The following is a 22,239-nucleotide window of genomic DNA, read 5'->3' on the forward strand; positions in this document are numbered from 1 at the left end:
ACATCCTCATGGATACTGGCTGGGTTCTTAACCCCCTAAGCCACAATGGCAATTCCATAATTTCATCATTTTCATAGTTTTTCAGAAAAAAAGATTTTCCTAAAGAAGAAGATCCGCATGTTTGATCTGGAACCTTACAGACAGTTGCTAAAAGAGTAGGGATTGAGATATTGAAGAAAGGATGCATTTAATCACATGGAAAGGCAAGAGCTGGTGAGTAGCGACAGTACCGCTCCAGACTTCACTGAGGCTCTTACACCTCACCAGACCTCGTGTTCACCAGCTCTAAGCAGATGAATACTCCCGTCATCCGCCGTGGGGGCCCAGGAAGAATTCCTAGGCACAGGTTTTTGTTTTTTCTCCTTTATAGGAGCAGCAAGTAGGATGCTACTTCTTTGAAAATCTTCAGAGTTTGACCTAGTTACCTTTTTCTCCATGTTCCTAATTGAAGCTGTCTAAACAAACAGTCATCACTGACTGAATCCTTACCTGAGACAGTAGCTCCGTTCCATGAGCTCCCAGGGCCCGTCCACGGTGCTGAAGTGCATGGATCCTGTGTAGGGTGCAGCATGTTCAGGTGGTGTCAGCACATGGGTTTCCTTTAAACACAGTATTTCACTTTTCAGAAACAGTGCAAAGAACGTTAGTCCATCTGGAATACTTTGCTGTAACAACCCTGATTTGGGTGGCTTAAAAACAAAAAGGGTCATCATCAACTCCAGGGGACACCCCATTCAGCTCATAGCACAAAGGTACAGGGAGTGAGTGACGGGACCGGCCCTCCCCAAATGCAGCCACAACAGCCTGTGCACAGCGGAGCCAAGGCCATGGAGGATAGCTACCACAGCTCAGACACGGAAACAAGACCTGTCTCCCTGCCTCTCTTTGCAGTTTGACATTCCTGAAGGAATCTAGCTGGAGAGGTAGACACTGTGGGGAAAGTCACTGTGCTAAGTCATAGGACAGGGACGGATGAGAAGTTCAAGGATTCAAGGGATTAATAGGAGTTTTGCTGACACCAAGCCAGGTAAATGCTCTGGAGAGAAAAAAAATGATCAAAAAAGAATGGTCACCTCAATCAACCTTGTATTCTGAAGACCCATGCGTCCAGCTATGGGCAGTTACTCAGCTCTCTGATTATTCATGCTAGGGTTTACCAGGTTTCTCAGCAGCAACAGTGAGGCCTAGAATATAATGGAGCACGCCTCCCAACTTCTGAGAGAACATTATTTTGAACTAGTATTCTGTTTGCAACCCACCTTCCAATGAAGGGAGATGGCAGAATAACGATCGGATTAGCCAGCAGTCCTGAAAGCACTTACTTGAGAGTATGCTCTGAAGAACAAGTAGAACAGTTCTGGTAGTATCGTTAAAATAAATCTCAGGATTTTTATGTCTGAGTCAGACCTACAAAGCAATCTATCCAAATTAAAACAAAATTTCAGGAAAACTGGTCCACTAGGAAGCATAATTAAGTGGATGCCATTTAATAGCAGGATGATTCATATGGTCACCAATTACAGGTTGAGAATTATGTGCCCAGGCACTGGTGGTACAGCAGTGAACAAAACAAGTTCGTTTGCCCTCCAGGAGCTTTCATTCTAGTGGGGGGCACAGAGAGAAAATAAGGCAAAATACACGATTATTACGTGCTCTGGACAAACTGCTGGGGATAAAGGAGAGGAGTTTCAATTTATTTTTTGGTCTTTTAGGGCTGCACCTGTGGCATATGGAGGTTCCCAGGCTAGGGGTTGAATGGAGCTGTAGCCGCCAGCCTACACCACAGCCACAGCAACGCGGGATCCGAGCCACTTCGGCGACCTACACCCCAGCTCACGGCAACACCAGATCGTTAACCCACTGAGCAAGGCCAGGGATCGAACCCGCAACCTCATGGTTCCTAGTCGGATTCGTTAACCACTGAGCCACGACGGGAACTCCTGCCTAAGGTATTGAGAATGAGAAAATCCTCAGAAGAATTCAAAATGCAAATAGGTGTAAGTATGTATCCTGGAAGTAGGAATGGAGCGGGAGAAGTAAATACGGAGACTCATTTTTCATATAATGCCAGCCTATCCTGCTTGGATTTCATTTTCTTTATGCTAAGGAATAATGGTAATACTATTAGTAAGTAATAGTACTACTTCTATTAGAAGATGAAAAACATTACGTCTTAACCAAGAAGTGTTGAAAAGATCGCAGACTAGGAAGCTCCAGGTGCTCCCCACCCCCCCCAGAAACACTAAACAATATACAAGCCAAAAGAGGTTCATGGAAACTAGTTAAGGAGCTGCAACAACGAAGCCCATGTCTCAGGCTGTAATGGTAGGAAATCTGTGGCATTTTGCTTGTCCTTGCAGCACCCTCTTCCTGGCACAGTACAGCTCAGTTGGAAAGAAACTGCCTAGTTCCTAGTTACTTCCTCAGGACAGAAAGGAAAGGATGAAACTGCCTGTAACTGTCTGGCTTGTCTGGTGGCTGCTTGAGGGACTGATTTGTCTTGCCCTGGTAGGAATGGTGGCACAACTTAGAAAACAGGAGGCTGCTAAACCCAAGTGGGTACAGCAGCATGTTAGAATTGCAGTTGGTTTGCTGAGCTCTAGAAGCTGGGAGCTAAGAGGTTATAGGCAGAGGAATACCACGGAATTTAAGGCTTCTGTGAACAAGCAGGAATGAGACTCGGACAGAAATAAAGATTCTTCAAAGCAGCTGAATATATGCAGAACTGGCATAAAAGCATGCACACAAGCCCCCAGGAAACGGAAACCTGCATCCTGAGAAAAGTTTTGGGAGGACCAAAAGCCCTTAACTGGAGATGATAATGGAAGGTCTTTCCTGCTTGAAGCTAGTCAGTAAAGACTGGGAGAGGTGGCTTTTTTTTTCAAATCTCAAATATTGACAAGAAAAGAAAAAAATAAAACATGATTCAAAGGAACAAAATCTCTGGAAACGATTCTTTAAGAAAAAAAAAAAAAAAAGGACCTCTGATTTGATGAAGAATCTAAAAAAACTACCTTAAATATGCTCGGTAAGCTAAACAAGAACATCAACCACAATCAGCAAAGTGATTGACAAAAAAAAAAAACAGAGATAGAAATTATAAAAAAGAACCAAATTCTGAGCTTAAAGATAAAATAACCAAATTGCAAAGTTCATTGGAGAGGTTCAACAAAGAAAAATGAATGGAGCCTTAGAGATTTATGAGGCACCATAAGTGGATGGATGTATATGTATGACGAGAGTACCGGAAAGAGAAAGGGATGGATAGCGTACTTAAAAAATAATAGTGGCTGTAAACGTCCTAAATTTGAGGGAAAAAATGGAAATAGAAACACGATAGGCTCAGCGTACCTCTTGTGGCTCAGTGGAAACAAACCCGACTCGTATCCATGAGGATGTGGTTTCAATCCTTGGCCTCACTCTGTGGGTTAAGGACCTGGCACTGCCGCAAGGTGCAGTGTAGGTCGAAGACGTGGCTCAGGTCTGGTTTTGCTGTGGCTGTGGTGTAGGTTGGCAGCCGCAGCTCCAGTTCGACCCCTAGCCTGGGAACTTCCAGATGCCACGGGTAAGGCCCTGAAAAGCAAAAAGAAAGAAAGAAAAAACACAATATGCTCAAAAAACTCCCCAAGTAGAATACATCCAAAGAGGCCCACGCCAAGATTTAATCAAGCTTTCAAATATCAAAGACAGACTCTTAAAAGCAGCAATAGGAAAGCAGTGCAAAACTCCTCAGCAAAATAATAGCAAACAGAATTCAACAGCATGTTAAAAGAGTCATACATGATGACAAAAGGATTGCACATGATGGCCAAGTAAGATTTATTCCAGGAATGCAAGAATAGCTCAATATAAGAAAGTCAGTGTTGTCAGGAATGTATGCTGGTGCAACCACTATGAGAACCATATGAAAGTTCCTTTAAAAACTATAGAACTACTACTGATCCAGCAATCCCACTCCTGGGCATATATCTGGACAAAATGACAAGTGAAAAAGATACATGCACACCTAAAAGATACAGCATGATTTGTAATAGCCAAGACAAGGGAGAACCCTAAATGTCTGTCATCAGAGGATTGGATAAAGACGACGTGGTACATATATATAAAATGGAAAATTACTCTCTTTACAAAGTCCTAACAAAAGAATGAAACAATGCCATTTATGGCAACATAGATGAACCCAGAAATTATCATACTAAGTGAAGACAGAGGGAGAAAGGCAAGTATCACATGAGATCACTAATTTGTGGAATCTAATAAAAATGATACAAAAGATCTTACAAAACAGAAACAGACTCAGAGATTTTGAAACCAAACTTATGGCTTCCGAAGAGGAAATGTGGTTGGGGAGGGGATACATTAGGGGGTTGGGATTGACATATACACACCACCATATGTAAAACAGCTAACAAGGACCTGCTGTGTATCACAGGGAAATCTACTCAATACTGTAATACTTATACGCGAAAAGAATCTGAAAAGGAATGGATACGTGTATATTTGTAACTTCTTCACTTTGCTGTACACCTGAAACTAATACAACATTGTAAGTCAATGTAATATACCACATTTGCAGAGTGACAGGGGAAAAAACCCTATTTGAATAGGTCATCTCAGTCTGACAAAACTCAAAACCCTTTTACAATAAAACCTCAACAACCTAGGAATAGACGGACTACTCCAACAAAATGAAGACCATGTAGGAAAAGTCCCACAGCAAAGGAAACCATAAAAAACCCAGAAAGACAACCTACAGAATGGGAGAAAATAGTTTCAAATGAAGCAACTAACAAGGGCTTAATCTCTAATATATATAAGCAATTTATGCAACTCAACAGCAAAAACAAAAACAAAAGCAAAACACCACCCAGTTGAAAAATGGGCAAAAGACCTGAATAGACCTTTCTCCAAAGAAGATATACAGATGGCCAACAGGCACATGAAAAAATGCTCAACATCACTAATTATTAAAGAAATGCAAATCAAAACTATTATGAGGTACCACATCACACCTATCAGAATGGCCATCATTAACAACTCAACAACAAATGCTGGAGAGGGTGTAGAGAAAAGGGAACACTCCTACACTGTTCGTGGGAATAAGCTGATACAACCGCTATGGGGAACGGTATGGAGAAACTAAATACAGACAACTAAATATAGAACTACCATATGACCCAGCAATTCCACTTTTGGGCATATATCCAGACAAAACTTTTCTTGAAAAAACGCATGCACCTGTATGTTCGTTGCAGCACTATTCACAGTAGCCAAGACATGGAAACAATCTAAATATCCATTGACAGATGAATGGATTAAGAAGATGTGGTATATATTCACAATGGAATACTACTCAGCCACAAAAAAGAACAAAATAATGCCATGTACAACAACATAGATGGAATTAGAGACTCTCATACTAAGTGAAGTAAGTCAGAAAGAGAAAGACAAATACCATATGATATCACTTATATCTGGAATCTAATATACAGCACAAATGAACCTTTCCACACACACACAAAAACAAAACCTCATGGACTTTGAGAACAGACTTGCGGTTTCCAAGGGGGAGGGGGAGGGAGTGGGATGGGCTGGGAGTCTGGGGTTAATAGATACAGAACTATTGCATTTGGAGTAGATAAGCAATAAGATCCTGCTGAATAGCAAAGGGAACTATATCTAGTCACTCGTAATGAAACATGATGGAGGATAATGTGAGAAAAAGAATGTATATATATATGTGTAACTGGGTCACTTTGCTGTATAGTAGAAATTGACAGAACACTGTAAACCAACCATAATGGAAAAAATAAAAATCTTTAAAAAAAAAAAAAAAAGCCCACAGGTGATATCATTCACCTAAATGATGAAAGACGGAAAACTTTTCTTTAACTTAAGGAACAAGACATGTATGTCTTGTCTTGATGAAACAAAATGCTGGAGCTCCTAGCCAGAGCAGTTAGACAAAAATAATTAAAAGGCTTCCAAATTGGAAAGAGGCAAGTTATCTCTTTTTACACACATCATGATCTGATATGTAGAAAGCCTTAAAGATTAAACACAGACAGACCTATTAGAACAAATAAATTAGCCAAGTGTCAAGATACAAGATCAACATATTAAAAACAGTTATATTTTTGTACATTTATGGTGAACAATCCAAAAAGGAAATTAAGAAAACAATTCTACTTACAACAGACTCAGAAAGAATACAATACTTAGGAATAAATTTAACCAAGGAGGCAAAAGCCTTGCATGCTGAAAGAAACTGAAGACACAAATAAATGGAAAGACATCCTGTGTTTTCGGATCGAAAGACTTAATACTCTTAAAATGTCAATACTACCCAAGATGATCTCTGGATTTAATGCACACTCTATCAAGAATCCCAGTGGCATTTTTTCAGAAATAGAAAAATCCATCCTAACATTCCTATGGAATCTCAAGGGACCCTGAAGAGCCAAAATAATCTTAAAAAAGAACACAGTTGGAGGAGGTATCATACATGACCTCAAAACTTACCTCAAACTCACATTAATTAAAACAATGTAGTACTGTTGTAAGGAGACGTACAGACCAGAAGAATAGGAAGACTAGAAATAAACTTTCCTTTGTCAGATAACTTTCAACAAGGAGGCCAAGACCACTCAACAGATTAAGGCCGTGTTTTCAATAAATGGGGCTAGGAAAATTGGAAATCCACATACGAAAAATAAACAAACCATGTCATAGTCTGTTTAGGCTACTATAACATAATACCACAGACTAGGTATCTTATGAACAACAGAAATTTGGTTCTTACAATTCCAGTCCAAAATCAAGGTGCCAGCACGGTTGCCTTCTGGTGAGAGCCCTTCTTCCTAGCTCATAGCAGGTGCCTTCCTGCTGTGTCTTCACATGGCAGGGGAGGCAAGGGACCTCTCAGGAGCTTCTTTTATAACAGCACCAATTCCTTTCAGAGCAGAGCCCCCATGCACTTTCCAAGGATTCACCTACTAATACCATCAAATAAGGCATTAAGATTTTGACCTATTGGTGTTCCCACTATGACACAATGGGATTGGTTGAGTCTCTGTAATATCAGGATAAAGGCTGGATACCCATCTGGCACAGTAGTAAAAAGATCCTGCATTGTCACAGCTGCAGCAGAGGTTGCAACTGTGTCTCAGATCGAATCCCTGGCCTGGAAACCTTATGTTGTGGCGTGGCCAAAATATAAATAAATAAAACAAAATAAAGATTTCAGGAGTTCCCACCATGGTGCAGGGAAAATGAATCCAACTAGTATCCTTGAGGATGCTGGTTCACTCTCTGTCTTGCTCAGCGGGCTGGGGGATCTGGCACTGCCAATGAGCTGCAGCTTAGGTTGCAGACGTGGCTCTCATCCGGCGCTGCTGTGGCTTTGGTGTAGGCCGGCAGCTGCAGCTCCAACTCGACCTCTAGCCTGGGAACTTCCATATGCCGTGGGTGTGGCCCTAAAAAAAAATAAAATAAAAGGCTAAATAAAGATTTCAACCTATCAATTTTGAGGGATGTAAACATTCAGACTAGCAGACCATCACCTTACCCAATACATAAAGTGTTGATCAAAGATATACACATAAGATCTAAAATTATGAAACTCTAAGAAGAAATAAAGTTGGGGGAAAATCATGACAGTGAATTTGAGAATTAGTTTGGATAAGACACCAAAAGCACAAGCAACAAAAGTAAACACAGAAAAACTAGACTTCTTCAAAATTAAAAACGTCTGTGCATCCAAAAAAAAAAAGTCAATAGAATGACTAGGCAACCTATAGAATGGGAGCATGTTATGTGCAAATCATGCATCTGATGAAGAGTTATATCTAGCACATACCAATAAAAACTCCTACAACTCCATAACAAAAATAAGCAGCACAATTACAAAGTGGTCATGGCACGTGAATGGACACTTCTCCAAAGAAGACAGAGCAATGACAGTAAGAACATAAAAAGGTGCTCGACCGCACTAATCATGAGGGAAATGCAAACCAAAGTCGCAATGAGAGGACACCTCACACCCACTAAGATGCCTTTGGTTAAAAAAATACATAGTAAGTGTTAGTGACAATACAGAGAAACTGGAACCCTGTGATGTTGGTGGGAAAGTAAAACGGTGCCATTGCCATGGAAAACAATATGCAGGGTCCTGAAAAAGGTGAAAATACTACCATACGATTTCACTTCTGGGTATGTAGTCCAAAGCATCGAGAGCAGATGTCTCAAAAGAGGTATTTGTAAACTCATGATCATAGCAGCAATATTCACGAGAGCCAAGATGTAGAAGTAAGCCAAGTCTCAACAGCTGAATAGAAAAATAAAATTTAGGAGTTCCTGTTGTGGTGCAGCGGAAGTGAATCCAACTAGGAACCCTGAGGTTGCATGTTTGATGGCCTTGCTCGGTGGGTTAATGATCCGGTGTTGCCGTGAGCTGGAGTGTAGGTTGCAGGTGCAGCTTGGATCCTGAGTTGCTGTAGGCCTGTGGCTGTAGCTGTGACTGGACCCCTAGCCTGGGAACCTCCATATGCCGTGGGTGTGGCCCTAAAAAGCAAAAGAAAAAAAATTTTTAAAAAAGAAAATTTAGTATATACTTACAACAGAATATTATTCATTCTTCAAAAAGAAATCGGGACACCTCCTATAATGTGGATGAACCTGGAAGATAGACATTATGCTACATGAAACAGCCAGTCACAGAAAGATAGAAACTGCCCATCCTGAGGTAGGCTAGGACCTGGGATCCTCTACTGGACAAACATCTCTTTGAGAAATAGGATACAAAGAAGCTCTAACTAAAAACAACTGCATGGATGCACCGTTGGGGCAACTGTGAGCAACAGGGTGCTTTAAAAAAGCCACAAAACGCAAGTGATTGAAACATGGCACATATGAGAAGTTGGCAAATCTGACTGCTATACGACCTTCCTGGGGAGATGTAGTCAGCAAGTCCACCATATGGGGGCTGGGGGGCGAGTGCCAAGAGCAAAAGCAGGGTATAGCACCTGGTCCCCGCTCCCAGCACCACCAAGGGGATGGAAAGACCACCTAAGCTGCACCTTCCTGCCCAAGCCATGGACCTGCCCCCACTGTTACCCCATTTAAGGACCCAAGCAGCTCCTCACAGGGAGCAGCAAGGATACCTATTTCTTGCCTTGGCTCCCTTTTGCTGCAGCAGGAGCCCCTGGAAAGCCTGCCTGAAATTCTCGCCTGGCCTCTCATCGATTTCTATTAATCAAAGAGTCCAAAGGTTGGTAACAACCCCACTATGTGAGGTATCTTGGGAAGTCAAGTTCTTAGAAAGTCCAAGGACAGATTTGGTGAACCTCTTCCAAGGCAACAGCAGAGTGAAAAAAGAGAAGGGAAACATTAAGTAGGACATTCACAATCTGATCAAGTGTCCACTGAGAAGTGCCTCAGGGGGACCAGGACCTACAGCTGAGAAATGCCAATCACTCCATCCCCTGGCATCCTTTCTCTGTTCCTCCGAGGTGCATACTTGGGATAAATTAATCACGCCCGCTTGTGCTCGATACCCTGTGCCAGCAGAAATGATGCTTTCAGGATTGAGGTCTTATTTAAAAGGTTCATGGGAACAAGAACCAAAGATCCCAAAAGAGGCCCTGTTGGAAGCTCCGGTTAGTCACCAACTGCCCAACATGAGTGTAGGATCTAAGGTGTGTTCGATCTAAGGTGTGTAGGATCTAAGGTGTGTTCGTTCCTCCAGCAGCAGGAGCTCCACCCAGGATGTAAAATCCACAACACACAAGGTCTGGCACAATGCTTTACACAGCGCATCCTACTGTGCCTGGCGCATAGTAGGGACTTAAGGGATAAACGCATCATGCATGTCGGTGGAAAAACCATTTGATGTTTGCTATGAAAGCCTCAGAAACCGCACACAGGGTCAGGCGTGGATATTGACATAGCATCCTGTGTGGAAAAACACCAAATGGATGTGGGGTTTCCTAGTGCGCCGGCGTGAAGGAGACCCCAGCCAGTTGTTCCAGGAAATCAGCGAGTAGCAAATACAACGCATTCTAAGAATAGACAGACCTTCTCAACTTGGATTTTTGAATGCAGGCTGCTCTTTCTCTTCCTGGAAGTTAGCTCCCTCCTTTCTCTGCTTGGTAGCAGGTGACTGCCGTGGAGAGCTGTCTTCTGCCTCGAAGTCACCTCTGCAGCGAACAGCAAGTGCATCAGTCTAGCTCAGCGACACCTGTTCGTTCACAAAATGAAGGGCTTAGTAGGAAAAAAGCATCACGGGCTTCTGATGAAATTGGTGATAAATAAGCTACAATATGTTATTGATTTTCTTTCCAATTTTAAGAAATACTGAAGGCAGGACCTCTAATATAGATTCAATGACTGGTTTATTCAGTAGGTTTTAGTTCCAGACTTCCAAAGGCACAGGCCTGGCCTCACAGGGGAGGTAGAGGGCAGCTCTGAGGGAGTGCTTGGCTGCGGGGTCACTGGAGGGAGAGGGTAACAGGCTCTCAGTAACCAGTCACCTGCTAGCAGTGGGCTTGGCTCTAACACACGACCATCCCAACAACTGGACATTGTAGTCTTATAGCTTATGACAAATGTCATGGGACAGGAGCTGACCTTGACCTACAAGCTAGGAATTCCAAGGAACGCCTCATACTGGCCTGTGTGGTCGTATACACACATACACACGTATGTGTAGGGGTGGGTTACTATGATGTGCAGTCCCACCAAAATCTCATGAACTGAGGGGGAAAAATTTTTTTTAAAAAAGGGAATGGGGGTAGTTCCCTCTGTGGCACAGTAGGTTGAAAAACCAATGTTGTTGTTTTCATCGTGGCGTAGGTCGTGCTCTGACTCGCCTTTGATCTCTGGCCTGAGAACTTTCATGTGCCAGAAGGCAGTGGAAAAAGAAAAAAAGGGAGAGATGAGAGAGGGGTAGTTCCCTGGTGGCTCAGTAGGTTAAGGGTCCAGTGTTATCATTGATGTGGCTTGTGTTGCTGCTGTGGCACCAGTTCCATCCCTGGTCCGGGGAACTTACACATGCTGTGGGCATGGCCAAAAATAAGCAACTAAAAAATGAAACTTTCAGGATTAAAAAAAAAAAAAAAGGAATGAGTTATTATAAGACAATAGCAAGACTTGTAGGCAGAATGCAGGATGGAGTTAAATCATCCATGTTGTAGCATATGTCAGAATTTCCTTCTTTTTCCTTTTTTTAAGGGCCACGCCCACACATATGGAGGTTCCCAATAGGGCACCACAGCCACAGCAGTGCAGGATCTGAGCTGTATCTGCAACCTACACCACAGCTCACAGCAACGCCAGATCCTTAACCCACTGAGCAAGGCCAGGGATCGCTAGTCATGGTGCCTAGTCAGAGTCTCTTCTGTTTCGCCACGACGGGAACTCCTCCTTCCTTTTGAAGGGTGAATAATACTCCAGTTACACACATACCACATTTTATGTATCCATTGATGGGCATTTTTATTGCTTTCACCTCCTGGCTATTGCGAATAACGCATGCATGAGTGTACAAATCTCTGAGCCTCTGCTCTCAATTATTTTGGATTATATACCCAGAAGTGGGACCTACTGATTCAAAGGGTAGTATTGTTTTTAATCTTTTGAGGAACTTTCACACTGTTTGCCATCGGGGTTGGAACCATTTTACCTTTCCACCAACAGTGCACAGGGTTGTTTCTCCACTTTCTTCTCAACACTTGTAATTTTTTTTTTTTTTTAGCACAGCCATCTTCATGGATGTGAGGTAATACTGTAGTTTTTCGAATTTCCTTCAGACTTGTGAAGTTGAATATCTTTTCATTTGCTTACTAGCCATTTGTCTATCTTCCTTGAAAAATACCTATTCAGGTCCTTTGCCCATTTTAAAATTATGGGTTTTTTTTTTATACTGTTGTTGAACTAGAGATCTTTAACAATTTTATTAAAAATTTTAAATTAGAGTTGGTTCACAATGTTGTGCCAATTTCTGCTGTACAGCTAAGTGACTCAGTCATACACATATACCTATTCTTTTTTAAAAATATTATTTTCCATCATGGTCTATCCCAGGAGGATTGGATATAGTTCCTTAGGCAGTAAGACCTCACTGCTCATCCATTCTAAGTATACAAGTTCATTTTTGTGGGTTTTTTTTTTTTTTTTTTTTGCTTTTTAGGGCTCTACCTGTGGCATATGGAATTTCCCAGGCTAGGGGTTGAATAGGAGATGCTTAGTAGGTTGTATGGATTAACTGCAAACTCCTAGTCCATCCCACTCCCTCCCTCCTCCCCCTTGGCAACCATAAATCTGTTCTTTATGTCTGTTTTGCAGATAGGTTCATTTGTGCTATATTTTAGATTTCACATCTAAGTGATATATGACATTTACCTTTCTCTGACAACTTCACTTAGTATGAAAATCTCTAGGTACATACATATTGCTGCAAATGGTATTATTTCATTCTTTTTATGGCTGAGTAGTATTCCATTGTATTATGTACCAGATCTTCTTAATCCATTCATCTGTGGATGGGCACTTAGGCTGTTTTCCATGTCTTAGCTATTGCAAATAGTGCTGCTATGAACTATAGGGGTGCACAGATCTTTCTGAATTACAGTTTTGTCCAGATATATGCCCAGGAGTGGGACCAGTAGTTCTGAGGAAGCTACATATTCTTTTCCACAGTGGTTGTGCCAATTAATATTCCCACCAACAGCATTCCCTTTTCTCAGCACCCTCTTTTGCATTTGTTATTGATCGACTTATTAACGATGGCCATTCTGACTGGTATGAAGTGGTACCTCCTTGTAGTTTTGATTTGCATTTCTCTAAAAGTGATGTTCCAGATCTTTTCATGTGTTTACTGGCCATCCATGTGCCTTCTTTGGAGAAATTTCTCTTTGGTCTTCTGCCCACTTTTCAATTGGGTTGTTTTATTGTTGTTGAGTTCTAGAAGCTGTCTGTGTAATTTGGTGATCGTGTCCTTGTTGGTTCCATCATTTGCAACTATTTTCTCCCATTCTGTCAGTTGTCTTTTCGGCATTCTTCTTTTTTTTTTTATGGTTTCCTTTGCTCTTAGGTCCCAGCGGATTATTTCTGTTTTTACTTCTATCGCGTTGGGACACTAGCCGAAGAAAACATTTGTATGGTTTATATCAGAGAACGTTTTGCCTGTGTTCTCTTCTATGAGTTTGATGGTGTCCTGTCTTATGTTTAAGTCTTAAACCTATTTTGCGTTTATTTCTGTGCATGATGTGAGGGTGTGTTCCAGTTTCCCGGATTTACATGCAGCTGTCCAGGGTTCCCAGCACTACTTGCTGAAGAGACTCTTTCCCTCATTTTATTCTTGCCTCCTTTGTCAAAGATTAACTGACCATAGATGTCTGGGTTTATTTCTAGGATCTCTGTCCTGTTCCACTGATCCACATGTCTTTTTGTACCAATACCACACTGTTGTGATTACGATAGCTTTGTAATATTGTCTGAGGTCTGGAAGAGTTATGCCTCCTGCTTTTTTTCCCCTCAGGATTGCTTTGACAATTCTGGGTCTTTATGGTTCTACATATACTTTTGGATTATTTATTCTAGTTCTGTGAAAAATTATTTGATAATTTAAAACTAATCTTTTAAAGTATTATTTCTAATATTATATCATACTATGATAATATAAAATATATACACTGTTACCCTAATTAGTGTAGAATGGACTTTCAGGCCCTCTTGATGGCAATATTATTATTTAAACAAATCTGGAAATTGAAATTAGAATGAGTGTATTGGAGTTTCCTTCGTGGCTCAGCAGAAATGAATTTGACTGTATCCATGAAGACACAGGTTCCATCCCTGGCATTGCTCAGTGGGTTAAGGATCCAGCATTGCTGTGAGCTGTGGTGTAGGTTGCAGACACAGCTCAGATCCTGTATTGCTGTGGCATAGGCTGGGGCTACAACACCGATTTGACTCCTAACTTGGGAACCTCCATATGCCCTGAGTATGGCCTTAAAAAGCAAAAAGTGACTTGTCCAATAAGACAATGTTCGCTGAAAACTTTCAGATATCCCTGAAGTGCAGCCTTTCTCTGCTTCAAACTGCTTTGTGAGTTTTCTGCCTTTTAGTTTTCAGGTTCCTTCCATCTCAGATTATCTTAATTACATTCTTATTTCTATGAATATGCTTCCCTCAATTTTTCTCACTTAGTTTTAAGTTCTGATAACAGGTCAAGAATATAGCTTTAATGTATTTTCTACATGGAATCAATTTGGTTTTGGAGCATCCTGATTATCTTAGAATAGCCACGGCTGTCAGATAAGTGACTGTTAGGTAAGAGGTGTTAACCAGCCAAGGCTACACTGGGCAAAGAAATGAAATTCTAAAAAAGGAGATGAGATGGAAGAATGGGGTAAAAAACTATTCAGTCTGAAGAGGGAGGGAGGGAGAGAGAGAGACAAAGGCAGTGATAATACAGCTACAATGACTGAGCAACTTTCCAGGGGGCTGGGTGTGGCCAAAGGATCATACACACATTAAGTCGTGCCACCCTCAGAGCCTATGAGATAGGTGATTACTGCTAGCCTGATTTGCAGATGAGAGAACTAAGGCACGGGAAATATGCACAACTTCCCCAAGGTCATGCCGCTAACAAGCAAGATATTAGTTACCTACTGCTGTAGAGTAAATTACCACTAACTCAGCAGCTTCAAATAGCGCAATATCAGTGCATCAGGAGTCTGGAACTCAGTAAGTCAGCTTGGCTGGGTCTTCTGCTAAGGGTTGCACACAGCTGTGGTCAAGGTTTCAGCTGGGCTGTGCTTCAATCTGGAGGCTTAACGAGGGAAGAAGTCACTCAGGTTGGTGGCAGAATTCATTTCCTTGCAGAAGTGTGAGCTCTAGCTTCTTGCCAACTGTTAAATAAGAGCTATCTCTGTAACCTCTATGTTCGATGCAACACTGCTGACAAAAATGCCAAGATTTAGAAACAACCTACATGTCCATTAACAGATGAATGGGCTTATACATGTGCACATACTTTCTTGCACATGTGTGCGTGCACATATACACACAGTGGTATCACTCAGCCTTAAAAAAGAAAAAATTCTATTTGTAACAACATGCAAGAACCGAGAGAACATTCTGTGGAGTGAAATAAGCCAAGTACAGAAAAACAATGCATGATCTCACCTTCATGTGGAATCTGGTAGTTGCCTGGGGTTGAGGGTTGGGTGGAAACAGGAAGATATTGATCAAAAAGTACAAAGATTCAGCTGTGTGGGACGAGTAAGTTCTGGAGTGGTATTATAGTCTGTGGTCACTATAGTTATATTGTATTATACACATGAAATCTGCTAAAAATCTGACCTTAAGTGTTCTCACCACACACACCAACTATGCGATGTGACGGATGTTAATTAGCATTAATTCTGGTGATCATTTCACAGTGTATATATGTATCAAATCATGACATTGTACACTGCTACACAATGAATGTCTGTGACCCCCTCCGCCCCAATTTCATATCTTGAAATCCTAATCTCTGAAGCTGATACTAGAAAGTAGGGCCTTTGGGGGTAATTAGGTCATGAGGTGGAGCCTTCATGAATGAAGTGAAATGAAATGATAAGGAGCCCTCATAAAAGCAGCCCCAAAGAGATCCCTTGTCCCTTCTGTTCCATGAGGACACACCATCTATGAACCAGGAAACAAGCTCTTACTGGACACCAATTCTGCCAGCATCCTGATCTTGGACTTCTCAGTCTTTAGAACTGTGACAAATAAATTTTTGTTGTTTATAAGCCATCCAGTCTATGGCATTAGCCCAAATGGACTAAGACATACATCTAAAACATATATACTTTTTTTTTTGGTCTTTGTTGTTGTTGTTGTTGTTGCTATTTCTTGGGCCGCTCCCGCGGCATATGGAGGTTCCCAGGCTAGGGGTCGAATCGGAGCTGTAGCCACCGGCCTACGCCAGAGCCACAGCAACGCGGGATCCGAACCGCGTCTGCAACCTACACCACAGCTCACGGCAACGCCGGATCGTTAACCCACTGAGCAAGGGCAGGGACTGAACCCTCAACCTCATGGTTCCTAGTCGGATTCGTTAACCACTGCGCCACGACGGGAACTCCTTTTTTTTTTTTTTTGTAAAACATATATACTTTTGATTTGTCAAATATACCTCCATAAAGCAGGAGAAAAAAATAACAAAAAACCCACATCAAACACCTAAAAATAAATCTTAGATGAAAAATACGAAAGCCCTTAAACCAAAATAATAAAGCAGTGAAAGCAAAAGAAAATCTAAATAAATGGAGACATATACTGGCTTCATAGATAGGAAAACTAAAATTTAAGAGGATGTTAATTTCCTTTAAATTGGTATGTAATTTCAAGAAAATCCCATTCAAAATTGCAATTGTTTGTGTGTGCACGTGTGCGTATAAGTTGATAAACTGGTTGTAAAATTCATTTGGAAATGCAATGATACAAGAATAGCTTATGTATTCTTGAAAAAAAGAACAGTGTCAGAAAACTTTCTTTACTAGATATCAGTATGTATTATGGTTCTAGACTAATTAAGACAAGGAGGTATTGGGGAATGGAAGAACTAACAGGCTGATAAAAGAGAACACAGACTTATCTTTTCAATAAAGGGTACAGGAACAATCTGCATATATGAGAATAAAACCTGACTTCTACCTCGCACTACACATAAAAACCCATTCCAGACATACCTCAGAGCGAAATTAAAAAAAAAATTTAAAAGATAACACAAATACGCTGGAGTAGAAAAAGACTTCTTAAACAGATCACAAACAAAGCACTAACCAAAAAGGGAAAGAATAGGTTTTTCTAGTTCAAAGTTAAGAAGTTGTTTTCGCCAACAGCCAGCATTAAGGCTATGAAAGAACAAGCCAAAGGGTGAGAGAGATCTCTAGCACACATATAACAGATGAAGGAGTCATATCCAGAAAATATAAATATCGATAATCCAGAAGAAGAAAATAGACTCAGAAAGCATTTCATATTAGTGCAAACCAAATGGCTGATACAAATATGAAAAGGAGACAAACTCCATGAACAATAAGGCAAATGAAAACTAAAACCACAATACAGTACCGTTACATACCCGCGAAAATGATCAAATTTAAAAAGGCCAATAACACCAGGTAGTCAGAACAAATGAGCAGCTGCTAGGAGTCTTTGGAGTGTGTTGTTCAGTACAGACCATTTAATTAGCTCTTAGATATATTACCTGCTTTTCAATCCTGTTCAGAGTTGGGCCATTTGTGTTTTCTAGATTTCCCTCTGGAGCCCTGCAAAAGAACCATTCATTACAATTGCAAATCTAATGTCCAAATGCAAAAACACTGTATTAGGAAATAGGTGTATCCATACTAACCTTTATCATCTGAAGATCACGCAAACAGAATGTCTAAAATTATATATTTTCTAACTGGAAATGCTTCCTTTTTTAAAACTAACTTATTTTATTTTTTATGGCCACTCCTGGCATATGGATTTCCCAGATCTGAGCTGCAGTTGCAACCTATCCCGCAGATGAGGTAATTCTGGATCCTTAACTCACTGCTCTGGGCCGGGGATTGATGGAACCTATGTCCCAACGCTCCAGAAATGCCACCAATCCCACCACACCATGGTGGGAACTCCTGGAAATGCTTCCTTTTCATTACCTCTGTGAGAAAGTCTTCTGAGATATTTCACTGTGGGCTGCAGACATATCTGTTAAGATGGTTAAGAAATTACTTTGCTCTTGTTTTTGAGGAACTACATTATTTAGCAAGAATTTTGAGGAAGGTAAGCTTGCAAAAGAAATGAAAACACTGTTTACATATTCACACACATTTTCTTTATCCATTCCTCTATCAATGGACATTTAGTTTGCATATCCTGCTACTGTGAATAAGGCTGCAATGAACACAGGAGGGCAGGTATCTCTTTGAAAGGATGATTTCGTTTCCTTCGGATATATACCAAGAAGTGGGACTGCTGGATCATGTAGTAGTTCTGCTTTCAATTTCTTGAGGAACTATTTTCCAATATTATAAACTTGAAATGTCTTAAGAGAGCAGATCTTAAGTGTTCTCACTATAAAGAAAGATAACTAATGCGATGATATATGCCTTGACTGTGGTAATCGCTTCACAATGTGTTAAGTATATCAAATTATTACATTATAAACCTTAACTCACATTGCTAAACTTAACAACTCACAACCTAAAATACATTTAAAATTAAAAATAAATTTATATATAAAACACATTGTTTTGTTCTCACCTTTTTAAAGGATTCCACAAGGAGTCACATTGCAGCATGGCGCCACCTGGCGGCCCCAGTGCATTTTTTACTACAACTTCCCCACTTAGCCTATTCTTGCTTTATCTAAAGGATAGTTTTTGACCCAAGATCAAGTGTCACCCACACTCCAAAGAGAAGGCAACATAGCTAACACCTTATCATCAATTACAAATTTATTTCATAATTGGATTTACATAATGGGATTAAGCACCTTTCCATGGTTATTGGACAATTTCCCCTCTTATGAAGTGCGTAATTCTTTTACTCACTTTTCTATTGGGTGCTATTTTTTTTTCTGATATACTTTAGCTTCTTAGAAAAATAACAAGATCCTACTGTATACCACAGGGAACTATATCAATAACCTGTGATAAACCACAATGGAAAATAATATGAAAAAGAATATGTGTGTGTATATATATATAGTATATTATATAACTGAATCACTCTGTTGTACAACAGAAATTAACCTTGTAAATCAACTGTGCAATAAAGAAATATTAAAGAAGTACTTTATATATTCTGGTTACCTGTCCTTACAGAGGGGTATATGTATTACATGTTTCAACTCTATGGCCTTTTATTCTTTGAAATGGTGTTTCCTGATGAACATGTTTTTAAGACAGTCAAATAAACCAATCATTTCCTTCATTATTTGTGTTTTCTTTGAAGGTATTATTTAAGAAACCCCTACCATTCTGAGATTTTGTTATGTAGTATCAGTGTTATTTTTCTGTTAAGTGTCTGGTATAACTTGCAGATAGAGCCATCCAGGACTTAAGTTTTCTGTGTGGAAAGGCTTTCAAATGACAGACTCAACATTTTTTTTTTTTTTCTTTTTTGGCCATCCTGTGGCACAAGGAGCTCCTGGGCCAGGGATAAGATCTGAGCTGCAGGCGTGACCCACACTGCAGCTGTAGCAACACTGGCTTCTTCAAATCACTGTGCTGGTCTGGGGATGGAACCCGTGACCTGGAGCTGCAGAGATGCCGCCAATCCTGTTGTGTCACAGCAGGAACTCCTTATTAGTCTTTCAAGAGAACTTACTGCTTTGTTAGGCAGCCCTCCCTTTTTAATTCCACGTATTTAAATTTATTTTGCTATTTATTATTCTGGTTTCTTGAGAAGAATGTTTAGCTAACATTTTCAGCCTTTCTACTTTTTAGTGATTTTTATTTTTTTCCCATTATAGCTGGTTTACAGTGTTATGTCAATTTTCTACTGTACAGAAAGGGGACCAAGTCACATGAACATATATACATTCTTTTTCTCACATTATCATGTTCCATCATAAGTGACTAGGTACAGTTCCCAGTGCTACACAGCAGGATCTCATAGCTTATCCTTTCTACTTTTCTAATACATGCACTTAAGGCTATACAATTTCCCTTCAAGTACAACTTTAATAAACAACCAAAAGGTTCTGACATTCTTATCTACATTTTCATTCAGTTCAAAATAATTTCTGCTTTCCACTGGGTTACTGGGAGGAATTTTTCTTTTTTTGCATTTTAGGGCCGCACATGTGGCATATGTAACTTCCCAGGTTAGGGATCTAATCAGAGCTGCCAGCCACAGCCACAGCGGGTCTAAACCACATCTGCAACCTACACCACAGCTCACAGCAACACTGGATCCTTAACCTGCTGAGCAAGGGCAGGGATTAAACCCAGATCCTCACATATACTATTCGGTTTAGTTATTGCTGAACCACAATGGGAACTCTGGTAGGAATTCTTTAACTTACAAATTTTTAAATTTTTGTTACCAATTTTTCATTTAAATCTGCTGCAGAGAGCCTTGTCTATATGAGTTCAATTCTTTGACATTTGTTAATAGTTCCTTTATGGCCTAACATATAGTCAACTTGGATAAATGCTCCAGGATCGCCCAGAAGTAATGTATATTTTGCAGTTGTTGCTAATTCAGTGTTTTATACAGGTCCATGAGATTAAGTGTGTTAGTTGTGTTGTTGCCATCTTCTATGTCCTTACTGACTACTGGGGTGGGGAGGGCGTAGAGTGTTGTGTTTGCTCTCACTTACTTACAAGAGTTGTATTAAAATTCTATATGTGAACTTACGCTTCTGCTCAAGATGGAGCAACTAGCACTTTACCTTCCTGCCTAAAGCAACTAAAAAAGCAGACGATATATATAAATAATGCCACTTATGACCCTGGATACCGATACTGAAGGACAGGAATCCTCGAGAACATAAGAAAGAAGTGAGCCCTATGACCTCAGCTCACTGTCTAAAAATTCCAGAATGTAGACTATGCAAAAGAATCTAAAAACTTAGAATTAGTGAATTGAGCAAGATTGTGATAGACAAGCCATGATAAAACAAGTTTATTTCAATATTCTCACAACAAATAAAAAACAAAAGACCTAGAAAGATTCTTCACAAAGAGAGTATCCAAATGGCCAGTATTTGAAAACATGCTGAGCATTATTTGTTGTTATGAAAATTAAAACCACAGTAAGACACCAGTACATACTCACCAGAATGCCTAAAATGAGAACAATGAAAAACATCAAGTTTGGCAAGGATCAGAGGAATGTCCTTTCTGTGAACACTTGGAAAAAGAACAGGCTGACCAGGCTTCTGCAGAGGCGGCCTCTGGAATGGCCACCGACTCTTATCTTTATCAAATGCTTTTTGGATGCAGTGAGGCGGGTGGCTCCCATGGTGTAGTACAGACCACTACAGCCTTTAATTGCAGCTTCTGGGTCTTCACAGTCAGGCAAAAAACGCATTCGTTTCCCAGGACTCCCGTTAACATACTGCCACAAACTGGGGATCCAGAAGACCAAAATCAAGGTGTTGATGAGTGGCACTTCCTCTGGAGGCTTGAAGGAAGAATCTTGTCTCTATCCTCGTCTGTAGTGGCTGCTGGCATGCTTTCACCGGCGGCTTTAATTCCCTATCGGCTTCCCACTGTTTTCTCCCGTGTGTTATCTTCTGTCTCTTCAAGGACACTTGTGATATGTGTAGTCCTAACCAGACAGGTCAAAGGAATCACCTCATTTCAGAATGTTTAACTTAATTACATCCTCAAAGACCCTTTTCTCCTGTATGATAATCTTTAAAGCTCCAGGAATTAGAGATTGCTATTTTTGGGTACCTATTATTCAGCTTACTAGACTTGTGTTTACTATTTTCAAAATGAAGGCATAAACTAGTAATGGTGGAGGGACGGTCAGGGGAAGGCATGGCCCCTGGGGGATCTGTGTGTGTGTGCATGTGTGTGTGTGTGTGTGTGTGTGTAGGGGGGGTGGTGGACTGGGAGAAGGCAGAAGCCTTATATCAGGCTAGTAACATTCTCTGGGTGCAGAGGAGTGATGGGGAGATTTTACAAAGGAATACTAAAACAGAATTCCCTTCCTCTTTGCCAGTGTCCTAGGAAATCCTGAACCCAGGAAAGAAGCTGCCCCATTTACATACAATGTGCTTCCTAAAGGAATGGGCAACAGGCTTCCTGTGGTAGACCCAGCCAGTGCCCATTTAATACCCATTCCTTCCTTCTTCACTAAAAAGAATCCTACTTTTGGAGTTCCCGTTGTGGCTCAGCAGTCACGACACTTTCTACAAGGATACCGGTTCGATCCCTGGCCTCATTCAGTGGGTTAAGGATCCAGTATTGCCATGAGCTGTGGTGTAGCTTGAAAGTGTGGGTCGGTCGGATCCAGCGTGGCTGCAGCTGTGGCATCCAGGTGGGCGGCTGCAGTCCTGGATGGGAATTTCCATATGCTGCAGACCTAAAAAAGAAATAAAATAATCCCACTTTTATTTGAGGCTATCAGTTGTTTTAGCTATAAAAGTTCATTTCCCAGGAGTTCCTGTTGTGGCGTGGCAAAAACGAATCTGACTAGGAACCACGAGGTTGTGGGTTTGATCCCTGGCCTCACTGT

The sequence above is a fragment of the Phacochoerus africanus genome, chromosome 4, assembly GCF_016906955.1.
Source record: "Phacochoerus africanus isolate WHEZ1 chromosome 4, ROS_Pafr_v1, whole genome shotgun sequence".
Lineage (NCBI taxonomy): Eukaryota > Metazoa > Chordata > Mammalia > Artiodactyla > Suidae > Phacochoerus > Phacochoerus africanus.